General features: G+C 39.6%; 1 protein-coding gene across 1 annotated transcript in view; it reads left to right on the plus strand.

Annotated features, from left to right (window-relative positions):
- The window catches only part of LOC112256324 (leucine-rich repeat and immunoglobulin-like domain-containing nogo receptor-interacting protein 2), a 383684-nt gene that overhangs the window by 196228 nt on the left and 162414 nt on the right, over positions 1-25042 (plus strand). Inside the window, exon 4 of the mRNA XM_024429491.2 lies at positions 18942-19020. The gene's annotated coding sequence lies outside the window, so the exon portion shown is untranslated. The remainder of the gene's footprint in view (positions 1-18941; positions 19021-25042) is intronic.

The raw sequence follows: 25042 nt of genomic DNA on the forward strand, positions 1-25042 counted from the left end.
AAAACTTTCCACCTTCTCCACTGTCCCGTCGACGTGGATAGGGGGCTGCTCCCTCTGCTGTTTCCTGAAGTCCACGATTATCTCCTTTGTTTTGTTGACATTGAGTGTGAGGTTATTTTCCTGACACCACACTCTGAGGGCCTTCACCTCCTCCCTGTAGACCGTCTCGTCGTTGTTGGTAATCAAGCCTACCACTGTAGTGTCGTCTGCAAACTTGATGATTGAGTTGGAGGCGTGCATGGCCATGCAGTCATGGGTGAACAAGGGAGTACAGGAGAGGGCTGAGAACGCACCCTTGTGGGGCCCCAGTGTTGAGGACCCTATTCAGGAAGTCCAGGACCCAAATGGGGTCGAGACCCAGGGTCTCGAGCTTAATGACGAGTTTGGAGGATACCATGGTGTTAAATGCTGAGCTGTAGTTGATGAACAGCATTCTTACTTATGTATTCCTCTTTTCCAGATGGGTTAGGGCAGTGTGCAGTGTGATTGCGTCGTCTGTGGACCTATTGCGGCGGTAAGTAAACTGGAGTGGATCTTGGGTGTCAGGTAGGGTGGAGGTGATATGGTCCACAAAAATATAGTCATTTAGCTTAGTTACCTTTGCTTTCTTGGGAACTGGAACAATGGTGGCTCTCTTGAAGCATGTGGGAACAGCAGACTGGGATAAGGCTTGATTGAATATGTCCGTAAACACACCAGCCAGCTCATCTGCTCATGCTCTGAGGACGCTGCTAGGGATGCTGTCTGTGCCGGCAGCCTTGCGAGGGTTAACACGTTTAAATGTTTTTCTCACGTTGGCTGCAGTGAAGGAGAGCCCGCAACAGTGGTAACATATTGGTTGTACACTGATAAGCCGTAGAAAGAATATATTAATTTATAAGACTTGTTCATAAACAACAACAGTTCTAACACCTCTTCTGCAAAGGGTGGTGCCGTTTTGCCCTTTAAACACAGGCGGTGCTGACACACCCCAAGCACCGCTCCTTCCCGTGGCTATGCCTAACTTGAACTTTTATATGAAATAGTAGTAAGATAACATCTGTGTGTTTATTGTAGCTGTACAATGGTGCACATAAAGCTGAAAGCCATTGTCGTATATGGTTGGGTTACTGTTTGGCAAAGTGACTCGGGAGTCAATGGCATCATTGTGAGTAGAGATCTGGCAAAAAAAAAGAGAATATCTATTTTCAGACGGGAGTGTTTGGAGATGGACATAAAACAAATGAAGCATGCTTATTGATTCTCATTTTGCTAGCTTCAGCTTCCCGGGGAACTATGAAGGCTCTTCATCCTCTATCAACTGACACGGCTCATTGTTCACTACGAGCTAATAAAGAGCTTTACTGGCATGATCATGTATTCTCTTAGGCTAGTGACATACTCATTAAAAATGGAGCCTATTTTGCATGCAAACAGGAATGATTAAAGGTACTACCACCTATTGTACACGTTCAGGGAATATTTTCTATTTGGGTATGCATTATCATGATATGGCGGGGTGTTTTAAGGGAATACACTAGGGACTCCATATTTAATCAAACTTGATGACAAAGTTGAGTATAAGATAACAATGCATTTCCAAGAACGGACTTTTAGATTGCTTAATTGATACTGTCACCATTTGAAACAAAGGGAAACTCAGGTATATATTTTATCAAGCATACAACATCTTGCTATGCAGGAGAGCTGTTCTTTTTTATTCTGGATAACTGCTGCACAAGATTGACTTTCTTAGTTATTTTGGTGCATTCTTTATTGGCTTCTGATGTTCTCAATAATTGTACATTTACAGGTAAACGCAGCTTCCTCTTTCACTGGTGGTAGGAAAAGTTCAATGCAACATTTTGAAGAACTAATAAAAATGTCCTTCCTCTCATTTGCTGTTATTATTTGTTGACCTCCTTTGGATTGTGCTGCTGTCTACTGAAACCACATACAGAATCTGCATCTGAACCCAAGGTCACAGCAGAACTACACCGGAATCTCAGAGGACGCAAAGGCCAAGATTAATGTTCTGAACTAAGCAGAGAAGGTCGGCCACACAATCTGCATTTTGGCTCACGCGTCATTAAAAAAAGCCTTAACCTCCTATAAGGCTGTGTTGTTTACAATGCCCTCTCTCTAACCTCATGTTGTTCTGAGAGTGTAACCGCCTTGACCTTTCAAGTCAAGGTTTTGGCAAATAATGATAATCACCTCATCACTTCCTCTCCTCTACAAGTCCTCATTAGCATGGTCAAATGATGAGGCTGACTTGAGCGCTTGCTTCCACATACAGTAGTCCAGGTTTTTGGGATATTTATTGTTGCGTCTTTGCAGGTGTGTTGTACATTGTACTTGATCAAATATTGCGTGTATCTTGGTGTCAAAGACAGGGAGTTGAGCCCTGCCTTATAGTCTAGCTCTGATAGATTTTCAAGCCCTACTGGATTTAATCTTTGAAAGTGTAGTTTCCTTCTTGATCATCTTATCCAACTTGGTTTTAGTCAGTTTGGGAAAGAGTTGGGTTTAGAAGACTTGAACACGGTTACCTACATGAGGCATTTAGAAACCAATCCAGTTGAGAATAGACAATGCCAGTGGCTACGCTATGCAGCTGCCTGTGCTTTCCTCACTAGTATTCTGCTTGGGTCAGCAGTGTAAGCAGCACTGCGGTACTAGACGTGTTGGAAGCTGTCTGAAAGGCTCTCTAGGTGTAACATACCTCTTTAAATCTGATGAGGTCCCATGAGACCAGACTGCTGTGGCTCATTCAACTAAAATAGGGCACAGGAAAACCATTACTGCTAATGGGGAGATCTTAGCCCAACATGCAAACAATACTTTGACAGAGAGATACTCAATTATTCTGAAGAAAATGATTACCATTTGACACTGCTTGATTTTATATCACTGTCGTTCATTCATGCCAATGGCGAAAAAGAAGAGCCTTGGAAGTGATATCACCGACAGTGAAATAGACTCAAAATAGCAGCTCCTTTCTTGTGAGTATCTGTATTTGTTTATTACGAGTTTGTTGTTGTTTCCCAAGAAGCAGATTTTAAAAGACTCAACATCGCTGATAGTAGGGAGAGATAGCCTTTTCGCTGCACACATTTCAGAACACTTAAACGATTCTCAATCCCAGTGTGTCTCGTCCCGCCACTGCTGTAACAGATTCTCCAAAATTGAATATAGATTTCAGTGAGGAAGACAGCATGCCTGATGAATCTCAATTTGCCACTGTCCATATTTCATAGCCACCTCTGTCGTAAAGGGGGATGGTAAAAGCAACTTCAGCTAGACCTGCCAAACTGTCACTCAATAGGAGTCTGAGGTTGATCTGCATTCCATGAAGCCAGTAAGCTCCATTCAAGACAGATCCATGTTATCATTTCCTATGCAGAGCTGCAAAGCAAAGTGCCAACATGATGTGTAGCGGTAAAGGCTATTCTTAGTCGAATATGAAATCTTCCGAAGGTCTTTGAGAAACCAGACCTTTCATGTATCCCTTTTTGATTTTGATCTCATCTTATGATAATAAGCAACGGTACACTCTTCGAAAAAATTGGTTCCAGAAAGGGTTTTTCGGTTGTCCCGAAACTATATACAGCATGCTTCTGCTACTGATGAGTCTATTTATAGATTGAAAGTGCAGTAAACTAGCAATTAGTCTCCATTGTTTTGCTCCAGGAGCATATATAGTTTACACAAAGCCCTATTTGCCTTGTTTGAGAAAAATTAATTGATGTACTATATTTGGATGTGTTTATTGACTTGCAGTTGTCGATGTTGTTCTTGTTATTATTATTAGTGGCGTGTATTCATGGATGCCAAGGGAAGCCAGGCTTCCCCAAAAGATTTAGCAAGAAAAAAGAAAAATCTTTAGTCTCTCTGTTTCATAATTTTCCTTCAATTCTCAATGGAATGAATGTATCTCACCAGAGAAAGCATCTGAGTGAGCGAAACAGTGCCCCTCTAGCTGATGCTGTCTGGTCTAAAATAGTATGACATTATTGCCACCTGTAACATTGAATGCAAGGGAAGCCAGCGAGGATTTGGCCTCCCTTGATATAAAATATATATATACATTAATAGCCAATCAGCATAGAGCAAACTATGGCAGCTCAACAGGGAATGGTCTTGGCACACCAAAAAGAAGTGTCAAGGGAAGTCAGTTTGGATTTGGCTTAAAAATATATTTTAACTGTTGCATCTCGTTGTGTTGTTGTCCTCCGGGGGATAGCTAGCTAAAATTGTCCCTTTCCTAAATTAGCTGTGGACAGAGATAAGGATTTGGAATTGTGGTTTTACCTAATACTCCGTACTGGTAAATGATTATAACGGCGATTCTGATCCAACCATAATTTCATACATTGTACGTCTGGCCTGAGAGGATTGAAGCTCAATATGTAGCTAGGTCAGTGGCGTTCGGTGCTGTTAAAGATGAGGGAGGACACTTTTTTTCCATGAGCATGGCTTTATTTCTATCACATCATATTGGATGACTGTCATTCATATTCCATTCACCCAGTTCAATGTGACATCAATGCTACTACATAATACTAAAATTGTCCCTATAACCATCATGAGGTTGCTACAACCTAGCCTATGAATGAAATATTATAATGTAGGTGCACACAAGTCGAGAGAAAATGTTGCAAAATAGAGTTTCTATTGGACACATTCAGGTATGTTTATCCCTGTTTTGTTTGCTTCCATTTGAGAAACTCATACTCTTAAACAATTCAAACAGTTCACATTCATAGCAGTCACGTTGTATTCCTTCTTCCATCTATGCGCTCTCCTCCTCTCACCTTTCCCTTCCTTTGTGGACTTCAAAGCACAACACATCAGCTTATTGTAATCAGGCAAAAAAATAACTTTCCAAGCCAAACCATATCATAATTGCTACACACAGCCGACATCTTTGTAGAATATTAGCTAATGTAATGCCATAGTCAACATAGCTAATGTGTTAGTAAATCCGCTACAATCATGCAGTGACTTTACAGTGTATAGTCAGTTAGCACTTACACCGACGGGCCCGGGTGGTAATACCCAAAAGCTTACCATGACTTGGAAGAGTACCAGTGTTTTTTGTCATAGCCAGATAGTGTTACGGCTTTCTTCCGTCGAAGGAGAGTCGGACCAAAATGCAGCGTCGTTAAATCGAGACATCTATAATGATGATAAATACAAAACATACAAAAACAAGAAACGGAACGTGAAAACCTAATACAGCCTGTCTGGTGACAACTAACAGAGAGACAGGAACAATCACCCACAAACACACAGTGAAACCCAGGCTACCTAAATATGGTTCCCAGTCAGAGACAACGAGAATCACCTGACTCTGATTGAGAACCTCAGGCAGCCATAGACTATGCTAGACACCACTACTCAGCCACAATCCCAATACCTACTAAAACCCCCAATACCACAACACAACACAAAATAACCCCATGTCACACCCTGGCCTGACCAAATAATTATATAAACACAAAATACTAAGACCAGGGCGTGACAGATAGATAGTATAGCATCACTCTGTTTGAGCAGGGTGTTTGAGTAGGCTAAACTAGCTATAGCTGGGTTTGCCAGCTAAGTAAGTGAAACTGAAAGTGAAAGAAAATTATGAAATCTCTATCGCTCTTGCTTCTCCTTCATTCTTTAAGAAATTAAGTTGTGCAAAACTGTTAAACTATTGTCTTTCCCTCTATTTAAGTCAACAACTCACCACATGTTATGCACTGCAGTACTAGCTAGCTGTAGCTTATGCTTTCAGTACTAGATTCACTCTCTGATGCTTTGATTGGGTGGACAACATGTCAGTTCATGCAGCAAGAGCTCTGATAGGTTGGAGGACGTCCTCTGGAAGTTGTCATAATTACTGTGTAAATCAATTGAAGGGGGTGAGAACCATGAGCCTCCTAGGTTTTGTAAGTCAATGTATCGAGAGGAGTACGGAAGCTAGCTGTCCTCCGGCTGCACCATGGTGCTACCATACAGAGTGCTGCTGAGGCTACTGTTGACCTTCATTGCAAAACAGTGTGTTTTAATAAATCATTTGGTGACATGTGAATATACTTAGTTTTGTTATATCTGAAAATGATAACTTTTTAAATGTTTTACCATTTACATTTTTAACGACTAGCTGGCTCATCGTTTCCCATGAAAGGAAGTTAGGCTGGCAAGCAAGCATTTTAGCTAGGTAGCCTAGGACAACAACAAATACAAGTGTGTACTGTACTGTATGACAGAGTCATAGACTATTTCGACAACATGAAACAGAGGAGGATGGCATCGGCGTTGCTCTACAAGTAGGGTGAGTCATGTTTTTTCTACTTACGCACACCACACACACACACAGAAATCAGTTCCATGGACAGCCACATGATATATAGCTCACGTTGATTGGACAGAATCATTATTGGACTTTTTTAGGTGTCACAGTATTAGACTAAGCATAGGTGATTTGATGATGTTGAAATAAATGGCAGCTCCTCTTTTCGTTGTGAGTTACGGTAACTCTCCAGTGTTCTAAATCAATAGTAAGTAGTTGAAAATGTCAGAAACATTAACTTGCTTGACCATGCTGTATGTCATGTAACTCTTTGTTACATACAATATGCTTTGTAAACGTCACCGGACAGAGGTTGTTAAGTTATTGAGTTATTGAGCAAACAATGCAATTATCATAACACGTAGGTTGTAATATGGCTCCCCCCCCCCTGGCTTCCCCAGTGATTTTACCCAAGCACCACTACTGTTTATTATTGTAATTCCTATCTTACTCTTGTCTGTGTGACTAATGGTATCTAATGCATTTTAGAACTGGCAGCATGCAAATAAATATTGAAGATCATTGCGGCACCAACATATTCAGGTGAATGCACTGTCCTTTTCTCTTTTCATTCTAACACGCTTCCATAATACCATTCATCCAGGTGAGAGAGGATGTCATTATTGTCCCCAAAATAATTTCCCTTTGAGAATAATTCCTTGTTCTTCAAGGCTCCGCAGTATTGCAATATCATTTCAGTTGATATGTAGCTATCAATGTTTTCTTCAGATACTCGTCTGAAGTGCCTTCAAGTGGAATTTGAACCAATTGTTCTCTAGGCCATTTCCCGCCGTCAGACTCGACCACACCTGGAATTACCCTGTGGCAAAAGGTATAATGATGTTATTACAACACCATATAATAGCACAAGTGGTAGATTATGGTCAAACTCAATTTTTCCAACAAAACCCCTTCAAGTGCAAATCGTGGAAATCATAGCTCCAGCACTCGTCCTATGGCCTCCCAGAGCAGGGGACTAATTGTCTGCCCAGGAGGTGACATCACCCTAACAAGCTCATTATGTTTGCGTAATGATCTCTGTAACACATTCTTACCTCTAAAGTGGGAAAAATACAGCATTCTACTTGTAGAAGTGGTGCCATGTCCGTACAGTGGCAAGTACCACACTCAATCAGATAGCAAGAATAACATACAAAATGCAGAACAATGATCCTTGCTGGCATCTACTGTTTTGTTGTTAGCATTTTTTATGTTCTTCAACTGGATGCACTCAGAATGCACATTAAGATGTTTTGCCTTTTAGAAACCCTTTGGAGTACATTACACAATGCCACTGGGGGCCTCGGTGGAGGGGCAGTGCTTTGTAATATAATTAGAGTCGACACGGTACATGTGTCTGTGTGTGTTGCCGGTTCTCATTAACGAAACGTGGGCCACTGAGTCGGCAGAGGGGAACAGAGAGGGAGCATGCGGAGCTGCAGTTTCTTCTGCCGCCCTGCTTCCCTCAGAGGAGCCACTCGGAGGCCCTGTGAGCCATAGCCAGTCAAGTCTGCTTTATTTGATATCGAGCCCTTCAGGACCTGAGTGCCACAGAGCGCTGCAAACACTGCCTGGTGGAGTTAATATGTTTGGAGGTGGTGGAGTGGTGGTTAAGAAAAGAAAGAACGCAGAAGGTATAAAATGTCTAATGAGCTTTGCTAATAGGGTCTGGATGACAAGGGTACACACTTAAGTTGCTATGGATGGAACCTGTATTTACACAGTCAATACTCCACGTTAGGGTGGCCATAGTACACGCAGTCCAGTTCTCATGTTTCATATTCCTAATGCAAACTTAGATAAATTATAAATATGTGTCAATAGAAAGACCTCCCTAACCTCTGCAAAAATAATATATTGTTTATGGCACCGTTTTATTTATTTATTTGGGAGGGAGCGTTGGTGAATCAGATCAACTTCCTATCACTTCTCTTTGTTTTTTGCCTCCATCGGAGCAAACATGGTTTTTAATTGGTATAATGATGTGATTAATTGGTTTCTTGTCATCCATCACAACAAGCCGGCAGATTTGCGCACAGTAAGGAGTAAATCAAGCATGTGTTTACATATAATCAAATGCTTAAGATTGAAAGGAATGTATGAAGGATGTCCAGCTGTGCAAAGTAATTAGATTATCTGTATTAAACGGAGCTCCTTTAGATGAAAAGACACCCATTCAGCTTTGGTGAGAAAGCATTTCTCATTGGACTTATATACTTCAGTTCCTTCAAATGTACTCACAACCCTTAACTTTTTCCACAATTTGTTAAACAGCATTTACAGTTATACAGCAATTTGTTATACAGTCCCACAAAGTGGGACTAAAATGTATTAAATTCTCATTTTTGTCAACGACCTACACAAAATACTCTTTATTTTTTTATTAATCAAACACATATTTTTCTTGATTAGGTCATTATTATACCGCCTGAGTCATGTTAGAATCACCTTTGACTGTGATTACAGCTGAGAGTATTTCTGGGTAAGTCTCTAAGAACTTGTACACCTGGATTGTACAATATTTGCCCCTGTATTCTTTAAGAAAAATTGTCAAGTTGTTTGTTGATCATTGCAGACATCCATTTTCAAGTCTTGCCATAGATTTTTGAAGACGATTTAAATCAAAACTGTAAGTAGGCCACTCAGGAACATAAAATGTCATCTTGGCCTTGTGTTTTAGGTTATTGTCTTGGTGAAAGGTGAATTTGTTTCCCAGTGTCTGTTGGAAAGCAGACTGAGACAGATTTTCCTCTAGGATTTTGCTTGTGCTTGGATCTACTCCATTTATTTTTATCCTAGTCCTTGCCGATGACAAGCATACCCATAAAATGATGCAGCCACCACCGTTCTTGAAAATATGAACAGTGGTACTGTTGGATTTCCTCCAAACATAACACCTTTTTTCAGGACAAAAAGTTAATTTCTTTGCCACATTTGTTGCAGTATTACTTTAGTGATTAGTGCCTTATTGCAAACAGGATGCATGTTTTTGAATATGTTTATTCTGTACAGGCTTCCTTCTTTTCACTAATTTACGTTAGTATTGTGAAGTAACTATAATGTTGTTGATCCATCCATAGTTTTCTCCTATCATAGCCATTAAACTCTTATCTGTTTTAAAATCCCCATTGGCCTCATGGTGAAATCCCTGAGCGTTTTCCTACCTCTTCGGCAAGTCATTTAGGAAGGGTGCCTGTATCTTTGTAGTGAGTGTGTATGTTGATACACAATCCACAGTTCAAATTAAGTATCTGCTCAAACATTTGACAATTGTATTGTCAGCAATTTCATCTTGCAACCATTGGTCACTCGTTAGGTTTGTTTGATATGTGGAATGTCAAGGGTTGCAATGTCACTGTGTAGTGTTGGTTGCAATGTGTTGGTCACTCAACTGGGGATTTTCAGAAAAAAAATATATATGATGTCTCTTCAGGACAGGGAGGAATAAGTTGTCTTGCTTTCAACGTGTTTAGGTCTTGCCATATTGAGCCCTTGGGTGCATTCCTGGATTGTCAAGTGTTCTTCAAAGATATCGCACATCAGTGTATTTCATTTCAGTATAATTAATTTGTCTGCACAATATCTAGAAAGTATATGCAAACAACACATCTAGAAGGACACTGCCTCATGCCCCCAAAGTACATAACCCCTTAGAGTTGATGTGTACATCTACATCTAATTAGAATTATAAACAAATCCCCATAAAAATCTCTGTTTCAGCTAGACATACAGTATCTGTGTCGGCTGCATCTCAATCCATCATCCATCAATGTCGGCATTCCACATAGGCTGCGTCTCAATCCATCTGATCCATTGATGTCGGCCTTCCCCATCGGCGATGGAAGGTGGCAGAACTACACTGGTGTTTGTCAGACCAGAAGCCATCCCGAAAATTGGTCTTCTCATGAAAATGTCTGTAGCATCCGAACTGTTTGGGCTACAAACTAATATGACCCGGATGGAAAGATGCCTCTCAAGAACACGATGATGTTCTCCAATTTGCTCCGAAGCGTCACGTGTCTCGTCTGAAGTCGGTACCGCCGATCTGCCAACTTCTGCCTCATAATTCTTGTCTGATGGTAACCCGGTAGCAGTAAAAAAAAAGGCAGTAATGTGTTTCAGTAGAGTGATAAGTGGTGTGCAACTAGTTTCTTGTCACACAAAATAAATGAATGCATTCAGCCAAAAATAGATTCATTTTCATCAGCTGACAACAGAAGTGCAACGCTATTTGGCTAGCAGCCACGCACATGAATTACCGGACAATGAAAGAGAAAGGAATCTTTGTCAAATGATGTAAGACCATCAAAGGTGGTCATATGTTTAAAATAGAAAGAATATAGACAGCTATATTTCCTAATATTTTGCTTGGAGTAAATCTCTCTCTCTCTCATTAAGTTGTTCTACACATTGCTTTTGCTTACTGGAGGATGACAGATGCGATTTCTATTGTGTTTTTTATAACTTTCCTTACAGTCAGATTATTGAGGTCATAGTATAGTCCCCTCAATGCAACATTTTTCACCTGAATGCCTATGAGACAATCTGCCTCTCCATTTCCTAACATAAGGGTATTATGTTGAAATATACTGAACAGAAATATAAACACAACATGCAAACATTTAGAAGATTTTACTGAGTTAGTTAACATGAGGAAATCAGTCAATTGAAATAAATTCATTGGGCCTAATCTATGAATTTCATGACTAGGAATGCATCTCTTGGTCACAGATACTGTACCTAAAATAAAGGTACGGGTGTGGATCAGAAAACCAGTCAGTATTTGGTGTGACCACCATTTGCCTCATGCAGCGTGACACATCTCCTTTGCATAGAGTTGATCAGGCTGTTGATTGTGGCCTGTGGAATGCTGCTGGAGTCGCTGGATATTGGCAGGAACTGGAACACTCTGTCGTACATGTTGATCCAGAGCATCCCAAACATGCTCAATGGGTGGCATGTCTGGTGAGTATGCAGGCCATGGAAGAACTGGGACATTTCAGCTTTCAGAATTTGTGTACAGATCCTTGCGACATGGGGCCTTGCATTATCATGCTGAAACATGACATGATGGCGGCAGATGAATGTCAAGACAATGGGCCTCAGAACCTCGTCATAGTATCTCTGTGCATTCAAATTGCCACCGATGAAATGCAATAATATTGTGTTCGTTGTCCGTAGCTTCTGCCTGAAAACACCATAACCCATTGTTTTGTGTGACAATACTGCACATTTTAGAGTAGCCTTTTATTGTCTCCAGCATAAGATGCACCTGTGCAATGACCATGCTGTCAGGTGGATGGATTATATTAGCAAAGGAGAAATGCTCACTAACAAATTTGAGCACTACATTTGAGTGAAATTAAGTTTTTTTTTTTACATATGAAAAATGTCTGTGATATTTTATTTTTCATTAAACATGGGACAAAGAGTTTACATGTTGCATTTATATTTTGTTCTTTATAGGTTCCTAGAGGAAGGAGAGCTACGATTAACTCTCACACACGTTCATTGCCAGAAGTCACAAGTGCTGACAGGGGAAATATTACAACCAATTCCCTGACAGAAATTGGCAACGCAGGTGATTAGGCTGGCAGGTTAGGATGGTGTCAGTCTCAGTTGAGCTGATGCAAAAGTTGGGGTTTGAACAAATGCATTTTGGCCACAATATTCTCAGCACCCAGACGCTCTTGACAATTAACATGCAGGATGGTCTTTTAATTAAGAAGGTTTAGTGGTGACTTCCAGGTTATTCATCTTCATTCCAGGTAGCAAATGCTGCAGCAGTGCCTTTACCACAAGGCATGGAACCTTATATTCTGCATTAAATACTTTGTTTTGGAACTGCATAATGTTAATATACGGTGGCCCCGAAAGGAACGGTATTAATTCATAATACATTAATATGCCCCTCTCTGTGTTTTCAAACATTGCCGCACATGGGTGATGTGCACAATTTGGATGCAGAACATGGTGGAGTTCTCATATACCGCCAGCAAAAAAAGCCTCATTTTACATGGTGCTTTTGAGTGCATTTCACACTACTTTTGGATTATAATTGGATTTTAAGGCTTTCATGAATGTCCTGCTTAATATAATGTTTGTGTTATTGTCACAACACAGTATTATACTTAATAAAACACTTCAACTTCAACCAGTAAAATGGCTCTTTGACCTGCTTTGCTACCAGTCATGTCAATGAGTGTTAGCATTCTAGCTAACAACTGCTGCATCCAAAATAGGTATTGTACAAAGATCACAACCAAATAAGTGTATAATCTTAAAGCCAAATGCAACCATCGATGGCCACCAGATTAATCGCCAGCGTGTCTCTCGTTAAACCATCAATGCATGCTGATTTCTATTGCAACCATTATTGGCCCCCAATTTACCTTTCCCTGAAGCTGATGTTTGGGTTAACCCTTAGATATTAAGGACTATGTGATTTCGCTCTCGTGGATATTATCCTCGGAACAATTTAATCCTGAAATAAAGTATTTAATTTCCTCGTTTCCCAAGGCAAATCTACTATGGCAATGTAGCCTACTCTACACATTTTATGAATGGTGTGTGATTACTTTTTCATTTCCAATTTAGCTAATTGACGAATGTCTTAATAAAATATGGCAATTTCTTATTAAGAGGGGTAAAGGAAATACTCGTGAATTGTAAGTTACACATTTGACATTTGAATCTAAATTGTGATTGGTTGTATTTTTTTTATACATTTTATTGTATTATAATAAATGCATTTAAAGTTGCCCAAATTACATTAAAATTACTTTTGTTTCCTCAAAATTGAACCTTTATATATTTTTTTACGGGGCTACAGTAATAAGGCCAATAGCCTAGGCCTACTGTGGCATATTCAGGGACGAATTACCGAACGGGACCTTCAAGCAGCCCCCAACATATTTAGCATTTTGGGGGTTGTGGGTCGAGACCCTCCAGATAGCATACGATAGCATAATGTGTAGAGTTGCAAGAAATGTGCTTCAAAACTTCAAAATTCTCTCTGACTTATGGCTAAATATATTGAATATGAGGAAATTGCCTTGAAATCTGCAAGTATTTTGCCATGGGGCTGATAGAAAATGTTGCAATTGTATTATACATTTTATTCAATTCTACCCATTTTTCCATGGGATAGAGAGAAATCTTAGCCGTTTGAAATCTAATTTCCTGCAATCCTACACATTTTTCCATGACTTATGCTATGTTAATATAATAGCTGAGTGAGAGTGACTAACAAAATCAGTGTGGGCCCCTGAAGATCGGTGCTCCGGTGCCCCAAATGCAGTAGTCCAGCCCTGGAAATATTGTACTTTATTGTACTTATTAATTAATTTATTGTTATTTGGAAGTCGTTATCTTATTAAATCAATGAAACAGATGCAAAGTGCTTTGTTAAAATTATATTTAAATTGTCTATCACACATGTTGCTGCAATCCACATTACTTTCATTTACAATGTGGCAATTAATTAGCAGTCGGTCTTCAATAACTTTGTTTTCATTGTAGGCGTTAAACATGTTAACTAAATCTTTATAATTGACATTTTCAGTCAAATCGTTTTATTTCAGTTGTAATATGTGATATGTTCCTGATGTTACTTCATTGGGGTGGGAGTAGTGAACACAGACAATAACCATTTCCGCTGTCTAGTATCAAGCTGGCTTGACACTAACAATGACAGATCAGCTGGTCTGTATAGTTTATTCTGCTTATTGCAACCATGATTTAGCTCGGAGCTCTGTCTGATCTCCTGTTAGTAGCGTGTTAAGAAATCACAATTTCGCAGCCCATCAAAATTCCCAGGGCAGTGTGGAAAAAGTCAGATTTGGCTTAACGATGGGATCCAATGGATAAATGATCAAATAGCAGGACAGCTTTTGTCCTTGAACTCTTAATGGGGTACGAGTAGTACTGGGTGTCAAGGCTGATTTTACAAGTCGTCCTAAATGGGTTTTTTTGTCTCCCTGCCTTTAAAGTCATTATGTAGTCCACTACTTTTGACCAGAACCCTATCACTACACAGGGAATAGAGTGCAATTTGGGACACAGCATAAATAATTAATATTAGCCTCACTCCTCTTTCTCATCATGTCTCATTAACAACTCAGGCACTCCTTCCTCATAATCACCTTCCTGTGTGCTGCTCCCCTCTAGCCTGTGTGGAGGGACTCATTATTGGCTCCAAGAGCAACAGACAGGTGCCAACGTATATCACTAAGGTCACACTGTTTTACAGGGGACAGGAAAGGATTGTGTTAGCGAGAAAAAAATACTAACGAAATTCATTTACATTTGGGGTTTTGGATTATGCCAATATGCTTGGTTTTTGAGATGGTCAAAAAGTGCAGTATTTCATTGGTACGGGGTAAATTATTGTGGCCCTGGAGGCACAGAATAATCAAATGGTTTGACTACACAGAGGTGCCTGGGAAGAACAGGGGACCAGTGTGTGTGAATGGTGGGGGAGGGGGGGGATTTCCTATCTCCAGCAGAAAGGACAAGACATTGGTTGGTTCCCATTCCTGCTCAATTTGGCATGCCTTCTCAATACGCATTCACACATCAACTATACTCTTGAGTTGGGCTAGGGGATGGAACAACTGAGCTTGTGGTCATGTGTGAGTGTGTATGTATGTGTGTGTATGTGTGTATATGTGTGGAGGTGGGAGCGGTGTATTGGTGGCAGGGGAGAGAGGGGTAGAGGTGTTTGTGTGAAGGGGTGTGTTCGTGTATGCATCCCACATTGTGTATGCATCACACATTATTGTTTTACCATTAGGTTTTATGGGTATTATGACTCATACGGTGGGTCTCTATATCTCTCAGATATAGGACAGACACTTTAGATCAAACTTCCTCTAAGATTTTTGGAAGGGACTATCTGTTTTTCCATGTAGCGAATCTGTTATGCAATGTGTTTGTATGGTCTAATAGCAGTAAGGCCCCAAAATGTTTTTCCCAAAAATATATATATATATATTTTTAAAAATCAAGTGGTCTTAAAATTCTAAATAAAATAGCTAAATGATCCTTGGTATGACCGTCTTAAAACAATTTAATATAGCTAAGTAGAAAATAAGGAATATAATATATATAGTTTACTATTACTGAAACCGGACCCCGGTCGTAAATATAAAGATTCAGTTCACCCAGAAAAACTGGAGACCCCTTACACTTCAGTGTTGTGATGCCAAAATTCAAGCAAAATGCATAGCCCATAGAATAAAAAATGTATTGTTGGATATTGTTCATCCTAATCAGACAGTTTTTTTTTTACATAGACGGTACATAGGATATAATATAAGACAAGTCCTGGAAACAATATAAAACTACAAAAAATCTGGGAAACCAGGCTTGGTGTTCATAGCTGATTTTGAAAAGGCATTTTGATAAAGAACGATTAGAATGTTTATATACACGCCAGGATTATTTCAATTTTGAAGAATCTCATATACAATGGGTTAAAGTTATGTATTGTAACCCCAGGTGTAAAATAGTAAACAATGGATGTCAAGAGGAGTGAAACAGGGTTGTCCACTATCGGCATATCTATGTATTACAGCCATCAAAAATAACTATTTACCCCCCCAAAGTCAAAACTTTGTAGAGCCACATTTTGCAGCAATTACAGCTGCAGGTCTGTTGGGGTATTTCTCCATAAACTTGGCACATCGAGCCACTGGGATTTCTGCCCATTCCTCAAGGCAAAACTGCTCCAGCTCCTTCAAGTTGGATGGGTTCCGCTGGTGTACAGCAATCTTTAAGTCACACCACAGATTCTCAATTGTATTGAGGTCTGGGCTTTGACTAGGCCATTCCAAGACATTTAAATGTTCCCCCTTAAAACACTCAAGTGTTGCTTTAGCAGCATGCTTAGGGTCATTGTCCTGCTGGAAGGTGAACCTCCGTCCCAGTCTCAAATCTCTGGAAGACTGAAACAGGTTTCCCTAAAGAATTTCCATGTATTTAGCGCCTTCCATCATTCCTTCAATTCTGACCAGTTTCCCAGTCCCTGCCGATGAAAAACATACTCACAGCATGATGCTGCACCACCATGCTTCACTGTGGGGATGGTGTTCTCGTGGTGATGACAGGTGTTGGGTTTGCACCAGACATAGCGTTTTTCTTGATGGCCAAAAAGCTAAATTTTAGTCTCATCTAATTACAGTACCTTCTTCCATATCTTTGGGGAGTCTCCCACCTGCCCTTTAGCAAACACCAAACGTGTTTTCTTATTTTTGTTCTTTAAGCAATGGCTTTTTTTCTGGCCACTCTTCCGTAAAGCCCAGCTCTGTGGAGTGTAAAGCTAAAGTGGTCCTATGGACAGATTCTCCAATCTCTGACCTGGAACTTTGCAGCTCCTTCAGGGTTATCTTTGGACTCTTTCTTGCCTCTCTGATCAATGCTCTCCTTGCCTGGTCCATGAGTTTTGGTGGGTGGCCATCTCTTGGCAGGTTTGTTGTGGTGCCATATTCTTTCCATTTTTTAACCTCTTGCGACGAGCAATCCCGGATCCGGGATCGTAATCATAGCCTCAAACGAATTAGCATAACGCAGCGGACATAAATGATTAAAAAGTTTTCCTATTCATGAAAATCGCAAATTAAATAAAATAAATATATTCAAACACAAGCTTAGCCTTTTGTTAACAACACTGTCATCTCAGATTTTCAAAATATGCGTTACAGCCAACGCTAGACAAGCATTTGTGTAAGTTTATCATGGCATAATGCTATGCTAGGCTCTGCTGGCAGCAGGCAACATTTTCACGAAAATAAGAAAAGCAACCAAATTAAATCATTTACCCTTGAAGACCTTTGGATGCTTTCACTCAGGAGACTCCCAGTTAGATAGCAAATTTTCTTTTTTCCCAAAAATATAATTTTTGTAGGCGAAATAGCTCCGTTTGTTCATCATGATTGGCTGAGAAATCAACAGGAAAATGTTTAGGATCCATCCTCAAGGTGTTTTTAACATATATATTTGATAATATATCCATCGAGGCAAATGGTTTCTCATAAGAATCGATTGGAAAAATGGCTACCTCAGTATTTTACGCAAGATTTTCTGCGGGAGACACTATGTGACCACTTGCTATATATGGTCCCTTACGGCTATTCTTGAATGGAAATGCGTAAAAAGACGTCACAATGCAGTAGACACCTTGGGGAATACGTGGAAAACGTAAGCTCATTTCTATCTCATTCAGAGCCATATAAGGAGTCATTGGCATGATGCGGTTTCAAAAAATGTGGCACTTCCTGGTTGGATTTTTATCTGGGTTTCGCCTGTAACATCCGTTGTGTGGCACTCACAGACAATATCTTTGCAGTTTTGGAAACGTCAGAGTGTTTTCTTTCCAAAGCTGTCAATTATATGCATAGTCGAGCATCTTTTCGTGACAAAATATCTTGTTTAAAACGGGAACGTTTTTCATCCAAAAATGTTAATAGCGCCCCCTAATGGATTTAATTTTGTTCTGTGAGATGTTCAACGTTTCTGATATTTTTTTATAACCCAACCCTGATCTGTACTTTTCCACTTTTCCACTAGTCTGTCCCTGACCTGTTTGTTGAGCTCCTTGGTCTTCATGGTGCCGCTTGCTTGGTGGTGCCCCTTGCTTAGTGGTGTTGCAGACTCTGGGGTCTTTCAGAACAGGTTTATATATACTGAGATCATGTGACAGATCATGTGACACTTAGATTGCACACAGTTGGACTTTATTTAACTAATTATGTGACTTCTGAAGGACATTGGTTGCACTAGATCTTATTTAGGGGCTTCATAGCAAAGGGGTGAATACCTATGCACCACTTTTCCGGTTTTTATTTTTTATAATTCCACTTCACCAGTTTGGACTATTTTGTGTATGTCCATGACATGAAATTCCGCCCCAAATCTATTTTAATTACAGGTTGTATTGCAAAAAAAATTGAAAAACGGCAATGGGGATTAATATTTTTGCAAGGCACTGTAGATCCTTGGGGTTGAGGATAAAAAAAATAAAATACAAAACTAATTTAAAATGTACAGTCCGTAAAATGTATGTAGAATGTATAAACTGGAAGAAGAAGCCTACATTTTGTTGTCCATTAGTTTACTCCTGTTAGGGGAAGATTGATAGGGTTAGCAGGAAAATAATAAATAATTTTTAAAAAATTATAAAAAAACATATATATATATATATATATACATATATATATATATATATATATATATATATATATATATATATATATATATATATATATATATATATATATATATATATATATATATATATATATATATGGGATTGGAAATGACAATTACATTGATAGTACCCACAATCTGCAATATTAAAGTTGATCTACCCCCCCAAAGAAAAAAAATGATTGGTGTACGGTAGCTCAGGTTTGAAGTAACACAGTAAATATTGGTTACTAACAATGACTAGCTCCCTTTGATCCCCTTCTCTTTGATTGTGAACTTCTGACAGTGTCCGTAACAATTTTGTTTTGAACCCTGATTGAAATGTTGTTCTTACCAGATCATAAGCTTACCTGTGATCGATCTCTGTTGCTCTCGCTCTCTAACGTGCTCTCTCGCTCTCTCCAACCAGATATAGAAGCCTGAAAAACAGTGATAACTGGGGGGGAAAGAACAGGCCATGGCTGAGAGGATGATTGCTTCTCAAAGTGGTAAGTACCAAGCATTCACAATGTCTGATCATCTGTTTTCGTCTCAACTGTTTGGCTTCGATTGTGGTTGATTTCGTTCCCATGTCAGTTCAGACTCCAGTGAATTTCACTCTATATTTGGTAACAGATAGTTCCGATTAACTTATCAAGGAGGTCTTTGATGCATAGCGTGAGCTATTTTGAGTTTGGAGAGGAGAAAGGTGTTAGGTGGTTGTATTGAAACATACCAAGCGATCAGCAGGTAATTCATTACCCTATGGGTGTTTTTCTAAACCGTGGTCCTGTTGTGAGGGGGGGGGTGGGGGGGTTGAATGAAGTCAATGCGATTGAATTGAAAGGAGTCATGATTCCAATTGATGGTTAGCTGTATAGAAGCCAGGTGGAATTTAAGGGCTGAATTAGATAGTACATTATAGCAGCAGAACATCTTATAAGATGAGGCAATGACATTACACAATCTAATATTCTTTATTGGCTATATACTGCGTATTCCACATATTCCCATGATACAACCCACCGAGGGATGCTTAGAGATGGCTGTTTCTCTTATATATCCTCTTTGACTACTGAAACACATGTGATCGAAAATGTGATCGAATGTTTGTAACCTGTATATTTAACATATATGTACATCTAAACTCGGTAAAAAAGAAACGTTCCTTTTTCATGACCCTGTCTTTCAAAGATTATTCATAAAAATGAAAATAACTTCACAGATCTTCATTGTAAAGGGTTTTAACTGTTTCCCATGCTTATTAATTAATTAACAATTAATGAACACGCACCTGTGGAAGAGTCGTTAAGACACTAACAGCTTACAGACGGTAGGCAATTAAGGTCACAGTTATGAAAACTTAGGAAAGAGGCCTAAAGAGGCCTTTCTACTGACTCTGAAAAACACCAAAAGAAAATGCCCAGGGTCCCTGCTCATCTGCGTGAACGTGCCTTAGGCATGCTGCAAGGAGGCTTGAGGACTGCAGATGTGGCCAATAAATTGCAATGTCCGTACTGTGAGACAACTAAGACAGCTCCACAGGGAGACAGGATGGACAGCTGACCGTCCTCGCAGTGGCAGACCATGTGTAACAACACCTGCACAGGATGGGTACATCCGAACATCACACCTGATGACAATGACAATGCCACCAGCCATACTGCTCGTTTTGTGAGTGATTTCCTGCAAGAAAGGAATGTCAGTGTTCTGCAGAGCCCGGATCTCAATCCCATTGAGCAAGTCTGGGACCTGTTGAATCGGAGGGTGAGGGCTAGGGCCATTCCCCCTAGAAATGTCTGGGAACTTGCAGGTGCCTTGGTGTAAGAGTGGGGTAACATCTCACAGCAAGAACTGGGAAATCTGGTGTAGTCCATGAGGAGGAGATGCACTGCAGTACTTAATGGAGCTGGTGGCCACACCAGATACAGACTGCTACTTTTAATTTTGACCCCCCCTATGTTCAGGGACACATTATTCCATTTCTGTTAGTCACCTGTGGAACCTGTTCAGTTTATGTCTCAGTTGTTGAATCTTATGTTCACACATGTTAAGTTTGCTGAAAATAAATGCAGTTGACAGTGAGAGGATGTTTCAGTTGTTGAGTTTAGCCTTATGCTATAGTGTTTTGCATTCATTAGGCGCTAATCTATTTAGATTTCACATGACTGGGGATAGGCCCAGCCACTTGGGAGCCAGCCCATCCAATCAGAATTATTTTTCCCCCCCAAAAGGGCTTTTTTTATAGGCAGAAATGCTCCTCAGTTTCGTAAACTGTCCAGGTGGTTGGTCGCAGACGATACCACAGGTGAAGGTCCTGGGCTGGCATGGTTACATGTAGTCTGCCGTTGTGAGGCCGGTTGGACGTACTGCTAAATTCTCTAGAATAATGTTGGAGGAGGTTTATGGTAGAGAAATTACAATTGAATTCTCTTTATAATGGCCTTTTATTGTACCAAGCACAAGACACACTGTGTAATGGAGAAATACATATTTTGTGCGTATGGAAAATGTTGCGTTTATATTTGTTTAATATATATACTTTTATGTCACAAATCTATCATTTGTACGGTTGTTATTATTTCATGTAATTACTTGTCACATTTGACTGTATAAAACCTTGCAGAGGAAGATGGATATATCTTGTTTTGCAACAAAATGTGATTGTTTGTCTCTCTGAAAAAAAACAACTAGGTTTCAAACAAATGCAGTACGTTCAGAAGTAATCATACCCTGACTTATTCCACATTCTGTGGTGTTACAGCCTCTATTCAGTAGATCATTTCTCACCCATCGACACACAATACCCCATAATGTGAAAACATGTTTTTTAGAAATATTTGCACATTTATTGAAAATTAAATACAGAAATACCTCAATTACATAAGCATTCACACTCCTGAGTCAATACATGTTAAAATCACCTTTGGCAGCAATTACAGCTTTGAGTCTTTCTGAATAAGTCTGTAAGAGCTTTGCACACCTGGATTGTAAAGTATTTGCCCATAATTATTTACAAAATTCATCAAAACTGTAACTCAACCACTTAGGAACATTCACAGACTTCTTGTAATGGGTTTCTTCCATTGAAGGAGAGGAGGACCAAAATGTAGCGTGGTTAGTGTTCAACATCTTTAAAATAGACGATAAACGAGAACACTACAAAATACAAAACAATAAATGTAAAAAAAACGAAACAGTCCTATCTGGTGCAATGACACAAAGACCAAAGACAATCACCCACAAAGTACCCAGAGAATATGGCTGCCTAAATATGGTTCCCAATCAGAGACAACGATAGACAGCTGCCCCTAATTGAGAACCAATCTAGGCAACCATAGACCTACAAACTACCTAGAAAGGAAACAGCCCCATAAACATACAGAAACCCCTAGACCAGTAAAAACACATAATTCCCCCGTGTCACACCCTAACCTAACCAAAATAATAAAGAAAACAAAGATAACTAAGGCCAGGGTGTGACACTTCTTGGTAAGAAATTCCAGTTTAGATTTGGCCATGGGTTTTAGGTTATTGTCTTGCTGAAAGGTGAATTTGTCTCCCAGTGTCTGGTGGAAAGCAGACTGGTTTTCCTCTAGGATTTTGTCTGTGCTTGGCTCCATTCCGTTTAATTTTTGTTGACTGTAAAACTCCCCTTAACGATTGTAAGCATACCCATAACATGATGCAGCCAACACTATACTTGAAAATATGGAGAGTGTTGTACTGGATGATGTGTTGTACTGGATTTGCCACAAACATAACACTACGTATTCACAATAAAAAGTGAATTGCTTTGCCACATTTTTTGCAGTATTATTTAAGTGCCTTGTTGCAAGCAGGATGCATGTTTTGGAATATTTGTATTCTGTACAGGCTTCCTTCTTTTCACTGTCAATTATGTTAGTATAGCATCCTCAGTTTTCTCCGATCATAGTTTTCAAACTGTGTTAAAGTCAACATTGGCCTCACAGTGAAATCCCTGAGTTGTTTTCTTCCTATCTGGCAACTAAGTTAGGAACGACACCTGTATCTTTGTGGTTAATGGGTGTATTGATACACCAGCTAAAGTGTAATTACTAACTTCACCATGCTCAAAGGTCAATGTCAAAGGGTCAATATCTGCTTTTAAGGCATTGGAAAACCTCCCTGGTCTTGAATCTGTGTTTGACATTCAGCCCTCGACTGATGGATCTTAAAGATAATTGTGTGTGTGGGGTACAGAGATGAGGTAGTCACTCCAAAGTCTACATGAAAATGGCTAAAACTCTAACGAATGTCTTCTTCATTTGAAGAGGAGTAGGAAGGATCGGACCAATATGCAGTGTGGTAAGTGTCCATGTTAATTTATTAGACTGAACACACAAAACAAATAACAAATTGAATGAAAGAAACAAAAAAGTTCCGTCATGTACAAATCAGAAAGCAACTACCCACAAATCATAGTGGGAACACAGGCTACCTAAGTATGGTTCTCAATCAGAGACAATGATTGACAGCTGCCTCTGGTTGGGAACCATACCAGGCCAAAAGCAGAAACACAAAACATAGAACAAAAACATAGAATGCCCACCCTAACTCACGCCCTAACCAAACTAAAACATACACATAAAAAAGGAACTAAGGTCAGGACGTGACAAAAACGCAACACATTTTACGTTTTTTAATGGCCTAGTTAATGTCCCGACCTAATCCCAATTAAGATGTTGTGGTAACGTAGGACTTGAAAAGAGCAGTTCATGCTTGAAAACCCAGAGTGTAAGGGGCCAATTACTTTTTCACCCAGGGGAATTGGGTGTTGCAGAACTTTGTCAATTAAATAAATAAAATAGGTATACTTTTTTGTTATTTGTTCACTCAGTTTTATTTGATCTAATATTAGGTTTTGGTTGAAGATCTGCTAACATTCAGCATAAAACATGCGCAAAAATAGAGAAAATCCGAAAGGGGGAAAATATTTCTTCAAGGCATTGTATGGCGTTTTGGAATTAAACTATATTTGCTCTTATTAAAGGACATGTACACCAACTGGATTTAAAGAACAAACTGAGGTGGATCTGACACTTATCTGAGGCATAACAGTAGTCCACTAACTGCTTCTTGTGATATAAAATGTAATTATAATGCTATTCAAAACAGATTGAAGGAATTGAGGTTATAGTTCAAACAGTATGGAGTCGTCAATAGAGGTCATCTGTCGATTACAGTTGAGGATGAATGTTCTATAAATATCATGAGCTTCAAATGTCACCTTGAATATGGAAGATACAGTATTTGTGTTTGTTCCCAAAGATTACTACATTTAGCCTTCCCTATGGTTTTTTTAATCCTTGGTTAGTTTTGTATTTTAATTTCCAATATTTATCAAGCTCTTTGCCCACAACTCCACAGCACTATACCTTAAGGGACTGGCCCTCCAAATCTAGGTGGCAAAAGGATTGGTTTATGTACACTGTGATTCACATTCCACAGCATGCATTGGGCCCTCATCAAACCATTTCTGAGCTATTAATAGTAAAGTGAGGAATCACATTTTTTTGTGTGAATTATGAATATTCAAATAAAAAATGCTGTTGAAGGTTATTGATGAACTATATACTTTCAGCACAAAGTTAATTTTGGGATGTCTCACTGGATATTTTATCACCTTTGGCTGAGATGATGTCTGGTGGGAATTGTGTTATGTGTTCATGCTATTATCTAGTTTTTAACAATGCATGCAAGCCCCTATTGCTGATCTTGCATTAATCAATGCCACTCAAGTCATCACTCTCATCCAAGCCATGTTCCACCACTGCATGCGTGTTCAGCCTAACATGTTTGGGGGGGAGGATACCCAACTCTGTTAATCCATAACACTCATATTGATACAAGTTTTTATATAACAAGTCAAAACTCAGACAGACTTTCTCCCAGCCGCTCAACATGAAGGAATATAGAGATGCTGGGTCTTGATTGAAAAGCAAGCAGAGGTGACAGATCGTGTCCTTCCACAGTATCACTATAAAATGTTAATCTCTCCGTTCTCACAGGAAGACTCAGCAGGGAGTGGCGTACTCTTTTGAAACTCAATTGAGATGCTGTGTCTCTCCACAGATTTTATTGACGCAAACTTTGATGTGCCTATTTAAACTCCACGCAAAACATCCAGTTGAAGATTAATTGTAAACAATGTATTAAACTAAATTGCCTCAAACTCTCCAGATTTCTCTGATCAGTATAACAGTGTCCCAAATGGCATCCTATTCCCTACACAGTGCACTACTTTTCCTCAAGGCCTATAGGGCTCTGGTCAAAAGTAGGGCACTTTATAGGGAATAGGGTGCCATTTAGGATGCTGCCCTGCTGTCTGGTGGGCACTGTTCAGCCATCAGACGCTGTGCTATAATTTCAGATGACTGCATCAATGAGAATTGTCCTCAACAAACCTAGGAACCCATCAGTATGCACCATTCGCTCAAAAAAAAGAAACTTCATTCCATATGGCGGCAGGTAGCAGGTAGCCTAATGGTTAGAGCGTTGGGCCAGTAA

This window comes from Oncorhynchus tshawytscha, linkage group LG08 (genome assembly GCF_018296145.1).
Source record: "Oncorhynchus tshawytscha isolate Ot180627B linkage group LG08, Otsh_v2.0, whole genome shotgun sequence".
In the NCBI taxonomy this organism is placed as follows: Eukaryota; Metazoa; Chordata; class Actinopteri; order Salmoniformes; family Salmonidae; genus Oncorhynchus; species Oncorhynchus tshawytscha.